Here is a 14,547-nt window from a genome sequence, read left to right on the forward strand (position 1 = left end):
TACCAATGCACATTTCTGACATGAACAAACAGAAAGTGAAAAGTAACAAATTGCTTATCAGGAAGGTACATTTGTTTTGCATTTTGAAGAACATCTGCAAAAGTCTGAAGGGCAGAAATCAGATCCCTGAACGAGTTTACCATGGCTAATTCTTAGAAAAAAACCCCACCCACTCACATGTATTTAAGAGGACTAGGAGACTATTTTTGCTGTAAGCCTCAAAGATTTCATTTTCAGAGAACTCAGCAAAGGATTCTGCATTCTTAACAATTCTGAATAATCAGGTCCAATTGCCTGAAATGAGCGATTAGGAAAAAATTAACCCTAAATTTTACCCAAGTGCTTTACATGAATGCCTGATATTTGTCTCTCCTAATTTTTAATTTTAGATTCAGTCCACTGTTCACATTTCTAGGCATTAGCAGACAGTTGATTGTTATTTTTTCCTTATGTTCAAACTTTTAGGTCCTAGGCCAAGCCGTGGCCTCAGCTGTGCAAATGTAAACCAAGCAACTGTATTCACTTGAGTGAGTTTCCATTAGTGAAGGCACAAGTAAGACTTGGCTCTCACATCTGATGTGCCTTACCACTCTAATAATCTCACGTTGGGATCTCAGGAACAGAAATACTTAAGTGTTCATAACACTGTGCTAAATATGTGTCCAAGTCTGTTGCAGGTCAGGCTTTTACTGAAGCACCATTTAATAATTGTTTGGGGCTAAAAAAAAAAAAAGGGCTAGATTCATTGACTCAAGGTTCTAAATTTACCATTTGACTATATATTTTTCTTTAGATATGCTCTGACTCAGACACGCATTCATTGCAATTTGCATGCACAGGTTTCATACGTTCGGCCCTGTTTGCTTTCTGTGTAAAACAGAAGAGGTCACTGTATCTGAAACTGAACTTACAGCTAGGCTAATAAGTAACTTGAATGCAAACAAATCAAGCAATCTTGACCTAAAATCAGCATGAATCAGTTGATTTTCTTCACTGAATCCCTGCAAATGAGCTAAGTGGAAGAAGGAAAGCATCTACTCTGGGGAAGACAAAGAGGAGCTTTTAGTCATAAATGCAATCTCACACAAGAGCCACTCTGCCTGACCAGGTAACCCGACTTTTCCCTCCCCAAGGTCCACATGCTCCAGCAAACTCTGAGAGCCTTCTCCCAGCTCTTGGAAGGAAGGGAGAAGTTTACTATTGGGAGAAAGACTTTATAGCTCACCAGCTGTGTGAACAAACTCAGACATATTTGGCTTCTGTGAACTTGGCTAAATCAATGAAACATCAGAGCTCAAACTTGATGCTTTATTTCCTTTAGTCTGAGGTTCTGCTCACTATAAACGTGATCTGGAACAGCATGTGTGAGACTGTAAAGCAAAAAAGAAATGAAAACAAAATGTGATTGTACATGAGATCAATTCCATGCTGACGTGATAATACGTTCAAAATTCTCATTTCTGTAGAAAGCTGACCACAGGCACTTCATCAATCAGTATTTCGATTTGTAATGCATTCCGTATGGTTCTCTGTCATTACTTAATGGGGAACATCCCCTCTGAAAACATCTGACTCTGAGCTCTGCATCGAGAGAGCTGCTCGTGTTTCAACCACGTTTCCCAGAAACTGAACACTCAGCAACATATTCATTTTAGTGACAGCCACCACTAATGAGAAACAGCCATGGGCCTGTTGAATCTTTTACAAGCCAAAGAAATTTATATTAGCAACAAAAAAATATCTCACTACAACTGAATCTCTAGAATCTCCAAAATCTCGATTTTATCACCCTAAAGCTCGTACTGGGTTGGAACTTGTAGTTGTCTATTTTTTATTGCATAGTATCTCTCTCTCTAGTTTTTTGGGGGATTTTTTGGTTGGGTTTTTTTTTGGGTTTTTTTAGGTAGGTTCTTTTTTTTTAAATTTCCAATTAGGCCAGTTGTTTTGACATGTGTTCTGCATATCAGGAACAGGAAGGTGGGGCATGAATTGGAGGGTTTATCACAAGCTGAGGGGTGATGGAAAAAAATAAGTCCATCAGAAGCAAAAAGCTCATACAACACTCAGTGATGGCATTGGAATAGAAGGAGATAAAGAAACAAATTAGAAAATCTGCGGCATTTTGTTGGAGAGCTATATTATTTTCCTGCACCAGTTTTCTTTTCTCAGAACATCAGGGAATTACTAATCTCAAAATTTCTTGGGTTTCATTGTTTTGTTTTAGGTTTGGGATTTTTTTTGGGAGTTGGCTTTTTTGGGGTGGGGAGGCATTTGTTTGTTTTTTTAATAAAGAGGAGCAGCTGTGCAAAATTTTGACTTGCCAATACATGAAACTTCTTAAAAATTACTGGACCCACAAGACAACGCAAGTTGTGAGGAAACTAAAATTTCAAACAGCAACTGTTTCAGAAGACTGGAGGGAACAAGTGTCGTACCTTTATTTAGAAGAGTCTACTGGTTGTTCAAGGCATTACTTTGAAATAGTCATTAAAAGCAAAATAATAAATGACTGCATGTTCAGGATGCCACAGAGCCAAATTGGCAGAGTTTCTACAGAGAAAACTGTGTCTCAATAATCTTCTAAGAGTTAAATCTACCAAGATTTAAATCTACCAACAAGACATTGACAAAGGATAATTTATTTCCATAGTGAGCCTGACAGACATAAAGCAGGATACCAGGCAAGACACAACTATGGTAAAAGTAAGATTAGCAACACTGCCACATCATGGACCACATTGTCCCTTACTCCCAGGGTCTTCAGCAGGATTTATTCCAAGAGTAAATGCTTAGAAATAGAAGGGTAGTACAATTGCCTGAATTTATGTTATGATCTTCTTCAAGGCAGCATACAAAGAAATTCTAAAAAAAACTTAAAATAGTGTTATAATTAATAGCATTTTGACAGCTAATCAAGTCAAAGAGATTAAAAGTCAACTCAAATACTAAATTCAAAGCATGATTAAAACTTCGCATTTTTTGAAACATACTTGAAAGGAATGCATTATGTTTCATCACACTAAGAAAGTTTACATTTGCTCCTAAATTCACTGCTTTTAAAACAATTGTCCCTCCTGAACCTCACTTTAGCTTCAATGGCAATATTTCCACCTTCACTATAAAAACCAATTAAGTTCTTGGTTGTTCATAAATAAAGAAAGAAATTAAATCCCAACCTCACAAGTGATACCAAGGCCACCTTGCTCTTTTAGATTACTTACCAGATTCAAATGGAAGAGTCAAGAATTCCATCTGTCAGAGTAGCAACCACCAAAACAAAAAAACTCTTAGAAAAAACATGGTGTGAGCAGCTGAGTCTCTGAAACAGCATATTTATGCAAGAACTTTTATAAAGCATCAAAATGTCCCAAGCACTTTGAAATATAAGAGAGAACAGAACCCAAAAGTCTTGCTAGCTAAAGGAAAGCATTTGAAACAAAAGATAAGGAAAATACTAAAGCTAGAAATTAAAAGAAAGCAAGTCAGAGAAAGACATTAAACAGAGATCAAAGCACCTGGATGAGCATTTGCAGATTTACATAAAGGACATTTACTGACCTTCAAGACATGAGCGGTATCATTTTACAGAAGAAAAAATGGTAGACAATGAAAAACAAACAAAAAAATTTACAGGTTTGTTGATAGATTTATGGAAGCCAAGCCAAGGAGAAGAAAATACAATGTTGTAATGTATAAGCAAAGCCTGCAGGACCCCAAGCACAGGGATCAACACAGTCTCAGAAAAAAGAGAGCAAGTTCTCAGGGCACATGTTAAGTATCAGGCTAATTCAGATAACCAACTTGCAGGTGCAAAAAATTAAGTTGAAATTATATTCTCTCAAAACAAGCAGCTGATTAGAAGCACACCTGAAGTTGACTTTTGGTGTGTACCTCACCACCTTGCTGATCACTTAGATTATTCTCTTGACCTTTCAGTTACCTTCATTCAGAAAGTTCATGTGTGTGTTGAACTGGGTCTCTTTTCTTTCATTTCATCTCTTAGCTGTTACAGAATGACTTTTCCACCTGGTAAAGAGCTTGTAGGCTTTATGCATCCCTTGTTCTTGTGGAGTGTTTCAGTGTGCTTCCCAAAGATGTTCTCAGAGGCAAACTTCAACAACTGCTGAGTGTTCAGGAGTATTTTCTTCTAAGAACTCACATTTCACCTCTGAAAAACAAATTATGCCAGATTTGATGCTGGCTAAATTTTGAAATGAAACTTTTAGAGATGGTCCATTTTTTTTTCAATAGGTTAAAGCTGTCACGGATGTACTTGACACATTTCAGCTGTTTGGAACCCAAAACTACAGCAGTGGTAGTTAACGGTCTGGTGCAAAAAGAATTATCCCAGTTCTCCTGCAGTGATAAGGGAGCAAGGTAGAAGTGTTGGGCCGTGCATATGCATAGTACTTGTTTGTCAGAGAGAACTTATTCAATGTTTAGTATGCAAAAAAGTAAAACTGAGATGAACCACAAATTATTTTAGTCACAATACTATACATTTAGCTATTTTTCTCAGATATAATCGTGTTCCCATTTCTTTTGAGAAAATTCGAAAGGTTACATATATGTATGTTAGTATTTCTCAATAACAGCAGCAGTAAATGGTAATCCCTTGGTACCAGAAAACGTGCAAAACATGTTATTTTGGGTTTCTTTGGATTATTGCATTCATATTAAATGTCATAATACTGCCATTCTCATAGGAAGTGAACAAATTGAGAGACCCAAACTCTGGCTAGTTGCTTGTGGGCACAATTTCAGAAAACTGAACTTTGGATACTCTACCTATCCAAAAGTGTCTTCCTGATTTTGGATAGAAGGTATAGTTCAGGACTTTATTTTATGCAGGGAAAGATAAAAACCTGATGTTGGAGTATGTAGGCAAGCTGATCCACCCAATATGAATGGAAACAGCATCAGGCTTGAATTTGGGAAAATGGATTTCTGTTGTTTTTTCCTTAAAGGGGTTCAAGGCTTCTTACCACAGGCAGATAAGAAGAGCTTGCAAGGACCTATTTTCAACTTAATGCTGAACTGAATGGAAGCTCACCTTGCTGCTTCTGCACATAATCCTGTTCCATAAAAACACCTGGGACCTCACTGACAAACAAGGGATAAATGAGTAGAAAGAAGTCTTTACAATGCCTTCAGCAAGTAGTTCCCTGCTCTGTTTCAGTAGTTGATACCTCTCACTCGAGCCTGGCGAGGGGAGGAGACACGGTGTGTGCATATCACATTTCATTTTCCAGGTACCTGGTTGGCATCAGCCTTGGGCTTCTGCTGCTACCACAGGCTTCCTATTGCTGATAATTAATTATTTATAACTAACAAGTGCTGTCCCTGTGTTCCCATTACTTATTAGGATTATTTTTGTGGCTACCCTGTTGCAGAAGACTAAATCCCAGGTTCCAAGTTGGTTTTTATTCACATAGAATTATTCTTAGTAGGTAAAACCTGATATGGCTTGATTATTTGGTCAACATTACTCTTCCATTTCCAGAGCTATGTGGCTACACCATTCAATCCACCACCAGTTATAAACTTATCTAGTTATTTAACCAAGGACACATGGGCTGCCACTGTCTTCCTTCAGTCTGAGGGTAGAGAAAGTAATTTCTAATCATATTATTGTTTTGGTTTGGTTTTTTTTTTTTTTTTCATTCAAGAGTGATAGAGAAGGTGACTCACATTCTGTTTGGAGTTCAGCAGCTGCCTCCTACTGTCCCCCTGAATCATCAGTTTGGTTGCAGCATTTTTGCCTTGGTCTTTATAGTTTGCAGAAAGAGCCTGATTAACCAGCCTTTGGTTTCATAGCCTTATAAAACATTCTTCCACAATTGGGCTAGCCAGCTTTTCTTAAGAAGGGATGCGGTGAAATCTGAGAATTGGATTGTGAGGGGAATTTGCAGTGTCAAAAGGAATTTAATTACAATTATTCCTTTCACACCTTTTGGCACTGATTTAAGTACTTACTTTGATATCAGATTAGTATAGGAAAGAAGAACGGTCATTTTTAAAGGGACCTTTCTGCAGCCATAGGTGAATATTTTAAATAACTGCCATGGATGACATGTCAGCCTCATCGATATTCTGAACTTTCACTTAGTGTAGAATATCTTCTTAGTAAAGATCAGTATATATCTGTTGTGTTCAAGGTTAATAAAAATGTGGCATAAAAAGTAGATGTATAAACAGTGAAAACTTGAAAACTGAAATAGATATTTGAAAAGGGAATTGAAAACTATCAAAAAATTGATAAAAAATTTCAGGTATGGCCTCCTGTCACAGCCTTATTTTCCATGGAATCACCAACAAGGAAACCCTCTAAATTGTTGCTGATGACACAGATGAATCAGAACATCAGAAGTGCAGGTTCAGATCCCACATGTGAAATTACAGAATGTTATTTTGATCCTCTTTTCTTTAAATGTATTGACAAGAACCTCCTGAACACTTCTGGGTCCTATCACAAGCTAAACTTTGTGCATGTAGCTTTGAGTGCATAAAGCAGTTTAGGGACTTAGTAAAGACATCCTGATTTTCATTATATTAGATGTTCACTGTGGGCATCTGAGATTTATGCCCCATTATTAAGCCTGACCTTTAGCATGCCCTGATGTTCAGCATCCTTCAGTAACTTTCAGAGGGAATTTATGCCATGCTGCTTGCCATGTGTGACTAACATAGCAATGTGTTGATTTTCAGTTCTTGTTATGTGCCCTCTCCTTAAAAAGTGCTCTACAACAACAGCTATTAGTGACAAAAATAATAATCACCACCCTAATTTATGTTAATAGTTACATGGAATTGCAAGACATAAGTTAACATTGGCTATGCCCATAAAAATTGTAATTGTCTCCCCAAAATACAAATTAATTTTATGTCAAAGGAAGACTAAGCAACAGTAACAAATGCCATATTTATTAGGAGTAGCCCACTTAAATGGAATACTTGAAGCTTCATAAATCTTATATTGCTTATGCAATATGCAAACACTAATTTCATATCAAATATGTGACTTGACATTAACAACCTTTTCAGTGTGTCAAAGTAGGTGTCACTGTTAAAAAGCAATTATTGAATATATTCCTCAAAAGATGAGAAACAGAAAACCTTAACTTGGTAAAATACTTATAAATGTCTTCTTGGCTACCACTGTTTTACTGATTTGACACTAATTCCAAAATACATAAAAACTTATGCCATGGTATAGAAACATAATATATCAGAATTATACAAGTATAGTAATAGCTATTTCTTATTTAATATTGTCCTTCTATAGGTAGTAAAAGCAGAAAAGTGTACAGATCTCTATTCCTGCTTAAGTTCAGCATAAGATAGCCAAATTTTCAGCATAAGATAACCAAATTTTGATGAAAAGCACTCTTGTGCTTGACCAACATGGCTTATATAGGCAGCACAGTACTTCTGACATTTTTTAATCATACTGTGCTCTGTTTTCAAAATATTTAGATATTTTTAAAATGTGGTGCCAGGTACTTTAGTTAGAGTGATGTCACCTAATAAGCTGTATTGGAATTCAAAACATCACTTTTTCATATATCTTCAATCATTCACTGAGTAAAATGCACATATGAATCTTTTGTTAAGGTAAATAAAGGGAATAATTTATTCAGGATTCACAATCCCTTCCATTAATAACTGTAAGTATATTTCTCTGAATTTGTGTTGGGGAAGTTAATGCCCCAAAATCAGCATTTTCCACAGCAGCCCCACGGATGGTGCTCAGCCAAAGGCACAGCTGTTTGAGCAGCTCTTTGTGTGGGTTACCAGGGAATGACCACAGAAAGCCTGTTTGTGTGCTTCTCTGGGGGAAGGGATTCTGCACATGCACTCAAATGTATTTTCTACTCATGTTGTACAATCTCCTTCCAAGTTTTGAATCTCCTGGCACATTTTTATGCATCCTGATGATCTCATCATCATCATATAAAACATGACTTGAAGAAAGAGAAAACAGGTGGGGGCTCAATTTTAGTGATTCCCATTCTGCCCTCACTGCTCCTTCCCACCAGGCTGCCCTCCTTTTCCTCCTCCCTCCCCACTTCAGTTACCCAACAAAAGCCACCAAGAGAAAAACTAACCAAGAAAATGTTTCATAAGAAAAAAATCCCATGGCACGGCACCCTCTCCCTGACACACACACACAGACACACACACACACAAAAGGCAGCTTTAGTAATAACCACAACCATCCAGTAAATCCAAAAAAGTCAACATAATGAACATACAAAAGTGTGAATTGCTAAACTGTGATATTCAGTTAGTTCTTGGCAGAACTGTTTTAAAATAAGTAGGGTTGACATTTGATTAGAAATAGACACTTTTTCTTTCTCTTTCTTTTTCTTTCTCTCCCTTCCCCCCACTCCCCTTCTTTCTTTCTTTTATTTTTTTTTTTACTAGAAATGAATTATATTTGAAGCTCACTGGAGCATAGATAAATGCAATCTAACATATTTTTAACTTGATTGCATTCTGCAGTGATATATAGAGGCACATAGCTACAGTAAGTGATTCCATGGAGCGAGAGGAGGAGGAAAAGAGGGAGGGAGGGAGGGAGGGGAAAGCCCTCTGCGAATATGATAAGGAAAGCTGGGATGAATTGTGGTCTCTGTTCTCTGTTATCCAAGGGTGGCTAGCTGCTGCTGCACTAAAGGCCTTTATTCCCTGCCTGTGGGAAAGTGGTGGGCGAAGGCTTCATTCTCAGTTACACTGCACATGCAGATTTTAATTAGCTGGATTAAAAACAAGACCGTATCATGTCCTTTAGCAGTATTCTATCTAGAAACAAAAGATTTTCTTTCCTGGCTTCTGCAAGCAGCACAGTACAGCATTAATAAAAAAAAAGGTCATGGCAGTTCAAGATGAAAGGTCACACATGATAGAAACTCTATGTGAGGGGGACATCATGTTTACCTCTGTGATAAAGGAGCTCTGTCCAAGCAGGTCAGTATGCCATGCCTCATCAACAGGAAAATATAAACATATGGAGTGGATAGATGGTGGAATGGGGAGTTTGGAAAAGTGAGTTCAGTTGTGGAAGTAGAGAAGGGGCGGGGAAGAGGAGAGGGAATTGTTTGAGAGAGAATATAAGCTGAAAGGATCCAGCTTTAAAACAGCCAAAAAGGGTCAAAAAGAGCCTGAGATGAAACCTGGGGTGATGGCTGCAGAGCACAGCTCAGAGCCTGTGCAGGGTGAATGAGCACTGAGCCAGCAGGCACGGACTACCAGCCCCAGCCACTGGGCTACATCCTTGCACACCAAAGCCCACTTAAGCATGGCCAGAGCCTGTACCCTTCTTCCACAAAGAGACCATGGACTCATCCCTGGGTAGGGCTTCAAGCCCCTAATTCCAAAGCCTCCCTAGACTGAGTGCTTGGGCTGAGACTGGGGTTTTTATGTTTTATTTGGACCACCACAACTATTGTGTTGGGGGTTTGTATCTTATGTTTTTGTTGTTTTCTTTTCTTTTTCTTCAGTGGGGAGCCAGGCTTTCCCCCAGTGAAGGCCAAAGGAATCTGCATGTACTTCCAAAGGAGAGTTAGCAGCTCTCTAACCCACAGTCTCCAAGGCTTTGCCCTGGAATACACTGAGCTCTTTCAACACCACTGTTATCAGTAGGAGGGAGATGCAAGACCTCCTCAGTTTCTCACAAGATCAGACTGCAAAAATAAACACATTATGGCCTTACAAACCTTAACTGAGGCACTGGTCTCAGTAGGTCTGAGTAGAGCCACTGCCATATGCAAGCGTCCATGGGAGAGTGCTTGAAGACTGAGGGGCAAGACAGAAAAGGGAAGGAAAAGGGAAGCAAAATTAGATAAGGTTAAATGTTCCTCCTCTGCTTTACCATACTTCCTGCTTTTCAAAATCCAGCTGAGAGAAAAACATACCCATTTCTCAGTATATCATTCTGGGCAACAACTTGATTCTTTGCCTCATAACATTTTCATTAAATAAGATTTGCACAGCCTGGGCCAGGTATGAATATACATGTGTAGGGCTCTATAACCTCCTTTATGAGACTGATCCATGAATAGGTGAATTATAAAACAGACTTTTTACCCAAAAAGGAACACTGGGTAAAAGCAATCAAATTCTAATAGTTCAGCAAGGTGCTGTACATTAAATGACCACATTAATTAAGAGCACACTCATCCTGTAGCAAACCTGAGGCAAAACATGCATTGCTCCATATGTTGTTGAAATCAGTACCTGTCAGCTTCAGAAATTCAAATATATGCCTGAGGTCTAAGAAAAGTTAGGGCTAGTGCTGAAAGTTAAATAAGGGCTCGTTTCTGGATAAAACAATACCATTTTTTTCATTCTGAGCAGCAATTCAGTATAGTAGTTACTTACCAAACTGATAACACAATGATTAAATTGTCCCAGTTCTGCTGCTGCTGCTGAGATCATTGGAAAATCATGGTTTAATTCAATACACGTAGGTAATTTTCTGTAATCTCAGTAATACAGCATAGCCTAATACAATAATTTTGTACGATGAGCTTTTTAAAACTACTCAGCCTTCACTGCCATTTTTCTTCAGAATAGAGAAAAAGATTCAGGAATGAATTGCCTGATTCTGATTTATATTGATGGAGGCAGAAGTATAACACCGAACTGTTCCATGGGATAATCGGGGTACTATTGCACAGAGCTAGCTCTAGAAACACAGAGCATGAGCTCTCCACTACCTCCCACTGTATGAAGGACATATCAGGCTTATCCAAACCCAGCCCCAGAGCTCTGACTCTGGAAAGATCCTGATATAACAACGTACTCGATGTCCTTTTTGCAGGGTTTAAAATAAATTGCCTTCCCAGACACATGAAATAAATTGCCACAGAAATCAAGGGGAGTTTTATGTTCACATCAGTTCAGCATGCTTAGGTGACCTCAAGCAAATGATATGTTTGTATCTTACCACCTCATTGCTTTTTAGTCCTATATCCAAACAGGGCACTGGTCACACAAGCTCTTAGCAACTTGCTCAAAGCCATAGGAGACCCTTCATCAGGGAGAAGAGCTGAAGCTGCCTTTTCCAGAAGCTCAGCTTGTATGAAAAATCTCTTAGGAGTTCAAAACCAACAAGTTTTGTGCAGGTAGCAACCCAATTTTATTACTCAATGAGATTTCAAATATTTTCAGTGCTCATTTGGTAAAAAATAAAATGAGAAAAATAATCCAAATGTGAAGGAGGTGAACAACATCATGATTATACTTCTCAGCAGCTTCTGGTTGCTGAGGCCAGAAGGGGTTTCCTGTTGACTCCTGGCAGAATTACTGAGGTTTCCCTCTGATATTAAACTAAAAAAGACCAGCAAGGCATGGGCCTGAAACCATACATCCCACTAAACTGGTCCCTGGCATGGTTTTGGTGCAAGACTGCTAATGCTCTTCCAGACACTGCCAAAGCACATCTTGGGTATTGACCCAGGTCAGGCACCAACAGATATTTTGGATGTGGCCACCATGATTTGGAGAGCAAGGGAGTTTAGCTGTGTGGATTCAAGCTATTTCACGCCAGCTGGCCTCCAGGAAAATTCTCTGACTAATTTTGTTTAATAGTTTAGATGTAGTCAATGTGTCCAGGTCTTCCTTTCCTTCCAGTCTTGCAGAAGCCAGCAGTCAGTGCTCCCAAGCATTGGCAGTGTGACGTGGCATTCAGCAGGGTGACAGAAGTGACATGAGTTGACCATGCAGCTCTCTGAAATGCAACAGAGTTCATTATATTTTAAAGAAAAGCACTATAATTGAGGGAGTGGATTGAAACAGATGCACTAGAAGTGTTGAAGAAACCAAACCAGAAAATAATATGAACAATTGAAAAATGAATAGGTGAATTTGTTTCAAATAATTTGGGTCTAGTTCTCCCGTACTATAAAGCTGTCTGCACAATAAATAAACAAACAAACAAATGAATAAATAAATAAACTGTATTTTTAATAAATACAAACTGTGATATTATGTAAATTCCAGGTACACTGTTAACAGCAATAAAAATAGAAAGCATTACTTTAAGTATAACTCAACCTAGTAGATTCTAGAGGGAAGAAAACATTTTTCAACAAAGACCTCCTAGTTTAAAGCAATAATCATCAACATGAGGCTTATATATAGTATGTGGCAGCTGTAACAACATTCATATCTCAGCGTGCCTGGTCTTAGGCAGAGCAAGGGAAGTGCTGAAAACAGTAGCATTCTTCATGGATCTGCTCCAGCTCCCACAGAAGTCAGAGAGAATCTACACTCCATGCTTGCTTTCACACTTGGGCAGAACAGCTAATGTTGAGCAAACAGACCACAGCTATGTGGCTCTCCCAGCAAGCCAGGCACATAAGAAAAAAATATCTGCTCCCTCCCTAAAGTCAGGATTTGGGTGAGGGGGAGGAAGAGAAACACAGAAGTGGCACTACAGGTACCTGGTTCTTTCGGCAGTCTGTCTTGCACTGACCCTGACAACTGTAAAAGCTTAGAAGCCCCACAAGACCCCTTGGGTAAATAACCATTGTAGAGGTTGTTTTTGGGACAGAAAAGGGAGTATGGTTTTATTTATTATTATCATTAATATGGTGTTGCAAAACATTGTCCCTGCTAGAAATGATCATAACAAAATATCAAATCATCAAAACGAGCATGAGTCGGGCTCAGCTGGCTTACATGTTCTGGAAAGGTCATTAGTTTAAAGTTTCTGCTGCTGGGAACTGAGAAACAATGCCATCTCTCAGGAAACAAATCCTTCTTTTTAATTCTGCCCTGCCCTCCTGATGTTCCTACCACACTTCAGATTGTGTTAAGGGGAAAGAAAAGAGAGCAGATCTCTTCTCCAGAGAAAATGGCCATTGCACTGGATAAGAAGACAAGGGCTGGCTCACAAGGAAGATCATTCTACAGCTTCCCAGTGACAGACTAAGGACTCTGAAAAGTGAACACTGGCAATATAAGCAGTACACCAGAGAGACATCAAAAGCACATGTGCTCTTCCATACCCTCCTAAAATAAGCCTACAGGAGCTTAAGAGCCTAAAGGAGAACTCCAGCAGGGAAGGTTGTATCTACCTAGCAGAGAAGCAGACTGAAAGTTTATTGTGTTCAGCTTGCTCAGCTTTCCCACAGTATTTTGTCTCAACATGAGTCAAGCTAAGAGCACAGATTCTCATTGCTTGATCAGATGCATTCACTCAGATGTTTTTTCCTGCCTACTCTACACTAGGAAGTCAATATGAGGTAAGAAAAGCAGCACAGGAGACCTCCTATGGTGGTGCACATTAAATTGAAGAAATGGTAGTCCATTGTGTGCAAACTTATAATCACATGTAGGAGAGATGACAGGAGGTTAACTATTTTCCAAGTCACGCCTAAAATTACTAATTCTATATTTTTAGTTCCTGGGCTTCTGTTTTCAAATTTAACAGCATTTTTTAGATTTCCGTTTGATGGTAGGTATTCCAACAAAAATTATGCACAAATATGGACTTAGTAAACCTCTGACCTATATTTTTGATCTGAAACCCCAGGATTACCTCAGTAAGTGACAAATCACTGGAGGAAAAAAAAACCCCAAATAACATCACAATCAATATTAAATTATAAAATAATGCCACAAATAAGAAACCAAAAGAATTTTGCAAAATATGTTCTCTATGCGTGTAGATTTAAAAAATTATCTTTTTTATGGCCTCAGAACTGATACTACTGTGGCAAGCACAATGCAAAGACACTTTGCTCACAGAGACCTGACACCAGCACTGCTACTGTGTAGCACAGCTTTAAACCTGCACTGAAGCAATGCTGTAAATCAGGACTCATTCCACCAAAGTCAATGGAGCTAAATGACCGTAAAACTGGTGTGAGAGAGAAATCAGGTTGTTAACCTCTGAGGAGAGCTTGCACTTGTCTCACAACCTGTGTTTGATCAGGCTGTATTTTATTCATTCAAAGCATAAAATGAGAGCCTCAAACTAGGAAATAAATATTTGATTGTAGCTGAGCTATGCTTGATATAATTTCATGATACTAGACTTTTAGTAACTTCTAACTTTCAGTAACTTCTCTGCCCATATCCAATAATATTGCCTGAATTTGAATGGAGGTGTCTGATTCTAACCTCAAACAGCAACTTGCACCATATTCTGACCACAGTCTAATTATATGAAAACCCAAAAGTAACTACAAGCTTCCTTCTTTGACCTGGAAGAGAAACCTGACAAGGTTTCTCCAGAAACAAGAAAAATTACTTACCTCTCAAACAGTGGTAGTAGATTGATTCTGGTTCTTTTTCTTGGAAAAAACTTTTCATTTTATGTTACACTACTACTGAAAACAGGAAACTGAGGCAAAGAACCAGATCCTCAGAACATCTTCCATCCCCCCTACTTTTTGAATACAGGCTTTACTTTCTATTTTATTACTCAGAAGATAATTTTTTGTTAAATTTTCAATGGGCTGAGGCACGTAATATTGACTGTTGGCTGCTGGGAGGGATTTCTCCTTCAGGAGCTGCGAGGCACATTCATTCCAC

General features: G+C 38.5%; 2 long non-coding RNA genes across 2 annotated transcripts in view; both read right to left on the reverse strand.

Moving 5' to 3' along the window:
* Nucleotides 1-1,251: 1,251 nt before the first annotated feature.
* LOC121340706 lies at nucleotides 1,252-9,762 on the reverse strand. Its single transcript, XR_005953347.1, has 3 exons — nucleotides 9,720-9,762; nucleotides 3,941-4,168; nucleotides 1,252-1,370 (listed from the first exon to the last, which is right to left on the reverse strand). It is a non-coding gene; the product is annotated as an uncharacterized LOC121340706 (long non-coding RNA).
* A 1,015-nt stretch (nucleotides 9,763-10,777) lies between these two features.
* LOC121340704 overlaps nucleotides 10,778-14,547 on the reverse strand; it is a 107,234-nt gene continuing 103,464 nt past the window's right edge. The window contains exon 6 of the long non-coding RNA XR_005953345.1: nucleotides 10,778-11,734. This is a non-coding gene — a long non-coding RNA (uncharacterized LOC121340704). The remainder of the gene's footprint in view (nucleotides 11,735-14,547) is intronic.

This window comes from Onychostruthus taczanowskii, unplaced genomic scaffold (assembly GCF_017590055.1).
Source record: "Onychostruthus taczanowskii isolate IOZ18803 unplaced genomic scaffold, ASM1759005v1 scaffold42, whole genome shotgun sequence".
Classification (NCBI taxonomy): Eukaryota; Metazoa; Chordata; class Aves; order Passeriformes; family Passeridae; genus Onychostruthus; species Onychostruthus taczanowskii.